At 46.7% G+C, this 9,756-nt stretch overlaps 1 protein-coding gene across 3 annotated transcripts in view; it reads left to right on the top strand.

Moving 5' to 3' along the window:
• The first annotated feature begins 1,301 nt into the window (after positions 1 to 1,301).
• The window catches only part of CTSB (cathepsin B), a 67,105-nt gene continuing 58,650 nt past the window's right edge, over positions 1,302 to 9,756 (top strand). The window contains exon 1 of one of the 3 annotated variants that reach the window (XM_067040022.1): positions 1,302 to 1,439. The gene's annotated coding sequence lies outside the window, so the exon portion shown is untranslated. The remainder of the gene's footprint in view (positions 1,440 to 9,756) is intronic. The other 2 variants (XM_067040023.1, XM_067040024.1) reach the window with 2 other exon arrangements.

The raw sequence follows: 9,756 nt of genomic DNA, 5'->3' as shown, positions 1-9,756 counted from the left end.
TTGTGTACTTTACTGTACAGGACTGTATAGAGGACAGTAGTACAGTATCTTTATTTCAAACCCTGGATGTCTGGAAGCAAATGTAAAGGCAGCGGTGATGTAGCTGGTACTACTGTACTTTTCAAGGTACTTGTATTGTAAGAGAAACGATTAAAACATTTTTAAACATTAAAAATGTTTATTTTTTGTTTTTTTAATGTATTTTTGTGTGAAAAGTATTATAAACCCAGTACACAGTATAGCCGATTGTGTTAGTTGGGTACCTAGGCTACCTCTGTGGGACTTACAAACAAATTGGACTCACAAACGCACTCTTGGAAGGGAACTCGTTCGTATGTAGGGGACTGACCATATGGCAAGAGTGCTGGTCAACAGGAACTGTCACCCCTTGCTGGGAGCAGTGAAAATTGGACAACCTTTCTCTGGGGGGAGATCAGGCTCCATGGTTCAAAACATGTTCAAACCATGACCCCCCAAATACTCCAGTTCTTCTCCCTGACACTCCCTTCTGCTTCGAAACCTCTTCTTGACCCAGCTCTGAATCCCAGCTCCATATTAAATCTTCGCTCCTGCTTCTGGCCCATTTTGGCATTTGGTTTTCCCACTGTTCGATATTTAACCCTAGATTCTTTTATAGAATTCCACCTTGGACCCCAGTGTATGACTCTTCCCAGTCCAGACAGGCTGTGCTTGGACTTGGGCAAGTTGTGGCCCTCACATCCAAGCTCAGGGCCCCGTCACACGGCTGTCACTGTGGTCAGGATACCGATGTTCGGTAAATCAGCAAGTAAAAAAGTCTGAGGGTTTGGGGTTGCAATCTGACTGGAGAACAAAAGGCTCAGACTATTTCTAAGGGAAAAGCCAGCAGCTTCATCAACTAGTGCTGGCAATATTAGGCTTATACACACACACACCCAGCCCATAAACGCCTCAAGCCCACCCTTAATGTTTAATTTCCCCTTCTTAACCTTATTACACCTGGAGGCTCACGTTGGGGGTGAGCAGGGCATAAATGTGACTTGCTCTGTCCCCCGTCTCCCTAAGGGTGCACACAGGGGCCTGGGCCCCAGGAGAACACAAGGGATGCCCCCGCCTCCTCCACCGAGAGGGCGCTTGCCAAGCTCCCGTGGCTGGGACCCGTGGCTGGGCCCACGTTCCTCAAGTCCAGAGACCTGGGTTCTTCCCTTCCCAGCTGTGCCGCCTGGGGCGAGTCATTTAACCTTCGCAGGCTTCAGTTTCTCGTCTGTAGCAGATGCGAGGAGCCCTGCCCCTCCCTCCCAAGTGGGAGGAGCATAGACGTCATCAGGACGCGCCACGTTCACGCTCTGCACAGCCTGACAACATCTGCGGGCTTCCAGGCGGGTTCTCTCGGGCTCCAGCCTCTCCTTCCGAGCCTTGGATGTGGGGACGTGGAGCAGTGTAATTTCCTCTGGCTTCAGGTTCGTCGCTGCTGGTCTCCCACGTGCGCGTCTCCAGGCTTTTACTTCACAAATAGCAGTAAGGACTCAAAACGGGCATCGTGAGCCGCTAGATCAGTGGCATCGAGACCATGAACGTTGCACACAGCAGCAAGGAACACGGGGCAGGGAGACATGGTCTAGGATTATAAAATAATTATAATGCCAGGGGGATCCGAGACACGTCTCCAGACCACGAGGTACTTGAGGGCAGAAGTGAGCACTTAACTGTGTTTCGTTTCCTTTAGGATAAGCAGAGTCCCTGGCACTCACTAACCTATTGCAGAAGCCGCAGCGTGAAGGCTGACAGGGCTGGGAATGGAGGGAACGTTGGCAGGAGGGGAGTCTTGTTACCAGGGCCGCCCCACCCAGAGGGCCTGGTAGGCAGAGCGGAGGAAGGTTTGCACACCTGTCGGACGCACCCCTCAAGCGTGGCCACTTTGCATCCTCCCTTCCAGGCCACAGTGATAATGTGGGCCCCTGGGGTGACTTTCATTGCTCTGATTGGCTGCCACCATTCCCAGGTGATGCTGGGCCGCAATCGTGGCTGTGACCCCTGTCCTAGGTCCTCATCGCTGTCCACCCGTCCGATCTGCTCAGAGCTGCTGGCCCAACCCCGCCACAGGCACAGCCGTGACGACGGTGACGTCTCAGGACGGGCGGGCTGAGGGCTGCAGAGAAGCTGTCAACTGGGGTATTATTGTCCAGATGTGGGAGGCCACTTATCTGGGACGCCCACACGGGGAAATGAGATAGTTTGCGGCACTTTTCCCACCAATAGTCTTATCTTGACTGGAAAGAAGATTGCGTTTGTGTGTGAAGACGTGTGTGTGTGATTCTACAAATTCCCGTGGATGCCTGTTTGAGTGATTTTCACTCCATGACTTCTGAGCATATGGATTATGTTTGTGTGATTTTATGACTTGAATACAAAGTATGAGTCTCTGAAGCGTGTCTGTGTTTGGTGTGTCGGAAGAGAAGTCGATGGCACAAAGGGATGGAGAAGTGGGAGAGTAGTGAAAAACAGCGTCAGGGAAAACATTTAAAAGATGAAAACAACCAGTTTTGGTGAAAGGATGAAGAAATAGGTATTGTTATCATTTTTTAAATGGATATATAGTTGATGTGCAGTATTATGTTGTCTTTTGGTGTACTACATAATGATTTGACATTTGCATATATTATGAAATGATCACCGCAATGAGTCTGGTAATCCTCTGTCCTCATACAAAGTTATTACTATGTAATAACTTTGTTATTACTAAGTTATTACTATGTTATTACTATATATATATAATTATTATTTATTTTTATTTTTTGCTGCGTTGGGTCCTCGTTGCTGAGCATGGGCTTTCTCTAGTTGTGGTGAGCAGGGGCTACACTTCGTTTCAGTGTACGGGCTTCTTATTGCAGTGGCTTCTCGTTGTGGTGCATGGTCTCTAGGCACACGGGCTCAGTAGTTGTGGCTCACGGGCTCAGTTGCTTCGCAGCATGTGGGATCTTCCCGGACCAGGGCTCAAACCCGTGTCTCCTGCATTGGCAAGTGGATTCTTAACCACTGCGCCACCAGAGAAGTCCTGGTATTTCAATATTAATGGCCATGTTCCTTATGCTGTATATTAACATCCCTATGACTTATTTATTATGTAACTCGAGGTTTGTACCTCTTATTCCCCTACACCTATTTCACACACACCCCCACTACCCTCCCTTCTGACAACCACCTTTTTATTTTCTGTATCTATGAGTCTTTTTTTGTTTCTTTGTTTTGTTTTTTAGATTCCACATGTAAGTGAGATAATGTGGTATTTGCCCTTCTCTCTCTGACTTATTTCACTCAGCGTAATATCCTCTGGATCCATTCATGTTGTTGCAAATGGAAAGGTTTCATTTTTTATGGCTGAGTAATACTCCACCGCGCATATATATATGTGTGTGTGTGTGTGTGTACCACATCTTCTTTATCCATTCATCTATCAATAGACACTGAGGTTGCTTCCATATCTTGGTTATTGTAAATAATGCTGCAATAAACATTGGAGTACATATATCTTTTCAAATTAATGTTTTTGTTTTTGGTGCATAAATACCTAGAAGTGGGATTACTAGATCATACAGTAGTTATATTTTTAACTTTTTGAGGAAACTCCATACTGTTTTCCAGAGTGACTATACCAATTTACAATCCCACCAACAGTGCACAAATGTTCCCTTTTTCTCCACATTCTTGTCAACACTTGTTATTTGTTGTCTTTTTGATGATAGCCATTCTGACAGGTGTTCAGTGGTATCTCGTTGTTTTGATCTGCATTTCCCTGATGATAAGTGATGTTGAGCATCTTTCCATGGGCCTGTTGGCCATCTGTATGTCTTCTTTGGAAAAGTGTCTATTCAGGTCCTCTGCTCATTTTTTAGTTGGGTTGTTTGGGGTTTTTTTCTATAGAGTTGTATGACTTCTTTGTATATTTTGAATATCAACCCCTTATGAAATATATGAATTGCAAATATCTTCTCCCATTCAGTAGGCTACCTTTTCAACTGTTAATAGTTTCCTTCTCCATGCAAAAGGTTTTTTTCTTTTTTTTTGGCTGCATTGGGTCTTCGCTGCTGCGCGTGGGCTTTCTCTAGTTGTGGTGAGTGGGGGCTACACTTCATTGCGGTGCATGGGCTTCTCACTACGGTGGCTTCTCTTGTTGCGGAGCATGGGCTCTAGGCATGTGGGCTTCAGTAGTTGTGGCTCACGGGCTCTAGAGCGCAGGCTCAGTAGTTGTGGTGCACAGGCTTAGTTGCTCTGTGGCATGTGGGATCTTCCCAGACCAGGGCTCAAACCCATGTCCCCTGCACTGGGAGGCGGATTCTTAACCACTGTGCCCACAGGGAAGCCCTAAATTTATTTTTTAATCCTGTTTAGGACTGTGTTTATTGAATCTAAGGCTACTTGTCTTTCATTAATTCTGGAAAATTCTTAGATACTACCCCTTCCAATATTGCCTCTTCAAATAATGCATTTTTTGCATTCCCTCCTTGTGCTTTAGTTTAGCCTGAGAGAAGGATTTAGGTGCAAGTAGTTTATTCTGGAAGTGATCTCAGTGACCAGAAATAGTGAGGTATGGAGAGTGAAGCAGGAAATTCAAAAAGTCTGCATTACTGAAGTAGTTACCACTGTGACCAACTGGGACTCAATCCTGCAGCAGATTCTTTAGAGAACTTCATAGCATATACCCCCAATTGTTTCAACAAAGACAATTTTTTTTTTTTTTTGCGGTATGCGGGCCTCTCACTGCTGTGGCCTCTCCCGTTGCGGAGCACAGGCTCCGGACACGCAGGCCCAGTGGCCATGGCTCACGGGCTTAGTTGCTCCGCGGCATGTGGGATCCTCCCGGACCAGGGCACGAACCCGTGTCCCCTGCATCGGCAGGTGGACTCTCAACCACTGCGCCACCAGGGAAGCCCTCAACAAAGACAATTTAATTGAGACATTTATTTACTTACTCCCATCCTCCATTAACTGCTGTTGGAAGTGTTAACACCTTCCAACTTCCAGGGTCAGAACAGAGACAGTGGCACATGGTTGAGAAAGGATGTTGGCACTGGGCTTGGAATTATCCACCACCACTGCTCTAAATCAGGTGGGTCCAGGGACTAGCACAGGGCACCACCAACATCATCTTCAGATTTATAGTTAAACTTCTCATTCCATCTTTCATGCCTCTTAAACTCACTTTTATATTTTCCATCTCTTTTTTGTTCTGGGCCTCATTTGTCGAAGTTTCCTCAGATCTGTTTTCTCATTTGCTGATTTTCTCTTTAGCCATATCTAAACTGCTATTCTTTTGTATATAGTATGTTTTAATGGTTTCTAGTTCTTCTTTCATCTCTAAGATATTTATTTTCTTTTAGATTGTCCCATTATCTCACTCTCTTGGGTGGTAATCCTGCTGTTTCTCTATCAAGGTAGGTGATTTTCCTGTGTTTTGTAATTTATTACTATGAAACTGTTTTCAGTGAGGATTCACCCTACCCCATCCCCTGTCTCTACACTCTACTGTGGGAACCAATACACTCTGAGAAGAGGATTATTCCTCCAAGTAGAATTTTATTTGATTCTGTCAAATGCTCCAGGGATACCATAAACTTGGGACCAATTTTTTTTAATCATGGTAAAATATACATAATATAAAATATACCATTTTAATCATTTTTAAATGTACAGTTTAATGGCATTAAGTACATTCACATTGTTGTGAAGACATCATCACCATCCATCTCCCAGAACTTTTTCATCATCCCAAACTGAAGCTCTGTCCCCATTTAAACACTAACTCCCTACTCTCCCCTCCCCTCTGCTGCTGGTAAACACCATTCTATTAGTTTGACTCTATGTCTCTATGAATTTGACTACTCTAGGTACCTCACAGAAGTGGGATCGCACAATATCTGTCTTTTTTGTGACTGGCTTATTTCACTCAGTGTAATGTCTTCAAGGTTCATCCACATTGTATCACATGTCAGAATTTCATTCCTTGTACAGCTAAAACTAATACAATGTTATACATAGATTATATCTCAATTTTAAAAGTAAATAAAGAAACAGAATTTTGTTCCTTTTTAAGGCTGAATAATATTCCACTGTATGTATATGCCACATTTTGTTTATCCATTCATCCATGGATGGATAGTTTGAGTTGTTGGGGACTGATTTTTAAGTGAATTTCTCAGCTGGAGTTTGGGTTATCCTGGGAGATGTTTTCCCACCTAGAGCCCCAGGCACACAAAGTCTCCCTCACCAGTGGGTAGGCGATTTCTAGTCCCCCCTTTCACTGAGCAGGGGTCTCAAGTCCATCTCTCCTTTTTCGCAAGCCTGGGGCCTCATCACCTGTCCCTGTGAGAATGTTGAAACCCAAGCCTTTAGCCAATCAGATCCATTTCCTGGTCAGAATCCACCCACCCAGACTCCAGGGCCCACAGCAACAGCTTTCACACCAACACTCTGGCTTTCAATTCCCTCTTCACCCCCAGACACTTGGGATTTCCCTTTCTTGCTTTGAAGAAGTGGTTTTCAGCCTTGGCTTATAAGAGAATCAACTGGGGACATTTAAAAAATCCCAGGACACAACCAGACCAATCACATTCAAATCTCTGGTAGTGAAAAGTGAGTTTATTTAAATAAAAATATACTGTATAAACAAACTACAAGAGGTACCCAAACATGTACAAAATTATGCAGGTGAACCTGAATTGTCAAAATATGGTGATACCTGCTGTAGCCCTGCTGACTTTGTTAGGCGACTTCTGGGTTACAGTCCCAACTGTGGGAAGCTGTGATCTGTGATCACCCCTAGGCTGCAACGTTAATCTGGAGATAGTACTGACTGTCAGTACTGACTGTCAATTGTAACTACCTCCTTCAGCCTCCTACGTGAGATCTTACGTGCAAATCCCAGATTCGGTGCCAGTAACATTCTGACGTTTCACACCACATCTCCTTATGGAGACTGGACCATTCTTCAGCAACAACGAAGAAATGAGTCTATCCAGTATCAAACCAGCAAATGGGGCTTCCCTGGTGGCGCAGTGGTTGAGAGTCCGCCTGCCAATTCAGAGGACACGGGTTCGTGCCCCAGTCTGGGAAGATCCCACATGCCGCGGAGCGGTTAGGCCCGTGAGCCATGGCCGCTGAGACTGCACGTCCGGAGCTTGTGCTCCGCAATGGGAGAGGCCACAGCAGTGAGAGGCCCGCGTACTGTAAAAAAAAAAAAAAACAAAAAAAAAAACCCAGCAAATGCATGTATCATCTTCATCTCGTCACCTCTACTGAAGAGCGCCATTCATCTTTAGCCCATACATGAGTCTGGTTGCTATTCAATTATTTGCATCAATTGCGGTAAACCTGTTAATTATAATAACAGCAGCCAGCAAGTATTAACAACCTTTGCTATTTAAGCTGCTCCGCTGCCATCAGGGCTAAAAACCTGGACCCCACATTTTACATTCTTATTTTTTATTGTCCTTACATACATGTAATTATACAATACACCGTGAATATATAACTTTACTATATAATATAGTGCAATAAACATATACTATATAATAATCATTACTATTATTATAACCTACCTTTTTTTTTTTTGCGGTACGCGGGCGTCTCACTGCTGTGGCCTCTCCCGTTGCGGAGCACAGGCTCCGGACGCGCAGGCTCAGTGGCCATGGCTCACGGGCCCAGCCGCTCCGCGGCACGTGGGATCTTCCCGGACCGGGGCACGAACCCGTGTCCCCTGAATCGGCAGGCAGACTCTCAACCACCGTGCCACCAGGGAAGCCCTATTATAACCTCTCTTAAACGAAGAGATAAGTGCAGAAAAACACTCCATTATTACCTCCTCCAAGATTTAATAGATGTTGGCACTTTGTCATATCAGCTTCAGATTTCTTTAAAGGAAAAAAATAATTATTACATATAGAACTAAAACCCTTACCACACTCTCCATCTCTACCCTCCCCAGAGGTAACTTCTATCTTGAAGTTATGCTTGTCATTTAAAGGCGTATTTTATACTTTTTCTGCATGTGCTTATATTCATGAATAACATATGAATTGCATGCTTTTAAACTTTTTTACACACTATAAACTGTGTTGGAATCAAGGGATGACTCGTTGCCCCGCGCACATGCACTGCCTACACATTCCGGTAGATGTCGCTCGTGCTCCAGCCATGGGGATCCGGTTTCTCCGCTCTCAGTGCCGGTCTTGGGATTTCCTTCGGCGCAAGTTTTAACTCTCTTTGCAGTTGGAAGCTGTGTACAGGCAACATACCGGAGCAGCAGCACCGTAAGCAGTGACACCTCCGATGATTTCTTTCAGTTCTTTCCCTAGAGGGAAGGCCTGTGAGCTCTGGGGTGCGCAGAATGCTTTCAGCAGCGCCAACCTGGGCAGGCACGTTGGGTCCTTGGGCCTCGGTGCCAACCCCCCCTCATCACCCCCTCACCCCACGCCGAGAATCAGGGGTAGCAAATCGCTGCATCTCCCTGAGGCACTCCAGTCCTTTGATAGAGGCTCCCTGGGGGCTGCTCGGGGCAGAGGAAGGAAAGAGTCCCTAATGCACGAGGACAGAGGGGAACTGGCCGCCTGCAGCCCGGTGTTCGCCATCCCAGAGGTGATGACCTCTGGGGGGTCCTCCCGTTTCTAATCCACCTCCCACCCTCCCCAGGTGCTGTGTAGCAGCCCCCAGCGACTCGCAGGCCTGGGCCGTGACCATCTCCCATCGTGGTTACACGGGTTTCTATTTATCATTTTCTTTTTGAAGTGGCTGTGGCTTGAGTCCGGAGGCTTAGCTGAGATGAAACCTCCTCGGTGGCGGATTCAGGGTCAGAGCACAGAGGTTGAGAAAATGTTTGGAGCATGATCAGGCCTTGGCTTTTCCTGAAACCACCGCCCAGATTAACCCCGGGTACCCTCCCACCCCATCCACAGCAGGGCCCTGAACACGGAAGAGCCAAATCGGACTACATGCTGGATCTGGTTCTTTTACTTTAACCTTTGCTTTCCGCCGCTTTTGTTCACTGAAAAGATACTGTGTATACATAATGGCCTGCCTCCGGGAACCCCGCCCCTCTGCCTGAATGTGGAGCCAAAGTGCCTTTGTTCAGGGAAGCGTGGGGCCCTGTTCCACCTGTGGCGGGCTGCAAGAAAGAAGAAATTAACACCTCCCCTCCCCGAGGATGGCAATTCCTGAGGATATTTGCAAAACTTACGGCCTTTTTACATTAACTTCCTCATCTCCTCCCCTTCTCTGTGCTACAAAAGAAACTGACATCCTAACCCCAGTAAGATGGTTATTTGGAGACTTTAGTCTGCCGTCTTCTCGGTCTGGCTTTCCCAAATAAAGTCATCTTCCTTGCCTCGACACCTCATCTCCGATTTATTGGCCTGTCGAGCGGCGAGCAGGGAGAGCCTGGACTCGGTAAGAAATGCCCGAGTCTACTTCCCCACATACTAAAATCTGCCAACAGATACAGCAAATTGCGATGAAACAAGAAAAAGTCCAGGGAAGGAAGTGCTCCCAGTCTGACATCTTCCCAGGTGTTAACTGTGGCCAGGGGTCTTCCCAGCACACATCCGAGCATCCGAACAACGGTTTGGCCTAGAGGCAGGGGCTCGGACTGCCCCCAGCCCAGGCGGCCTGGGCCCCTGTGGGATCTCCTGAGGGCCCCCTCCCGCTGGCCCCTCCCTGACCTGCCCCCTCTCTGGCCTCCGGGCCCTGGGGGAAGCCTGCCCAGGCCGTGGGAGCTTGGCTACCATT

The sequence above is a fragment of the Kogia breviceps genome, chromosome 8, assembly GCF_026419965.1.
Source record: "Kogia breviceps isolate mKogBre1 chromosome 8, mKogBre1 haplotype 1, whole genome shotgun sequence".
NCBI classification, from domain to species: Eukaryota; Metazoa; Chordata; class Mammalia; order Artiodactyla; family Physeteridae; genus Kogia; species Kogia breviceps.
Note: the sequence above shows the minus strand (reverse complement) of the source record. Positions and strands in the feature narration are given on the sequence as shown.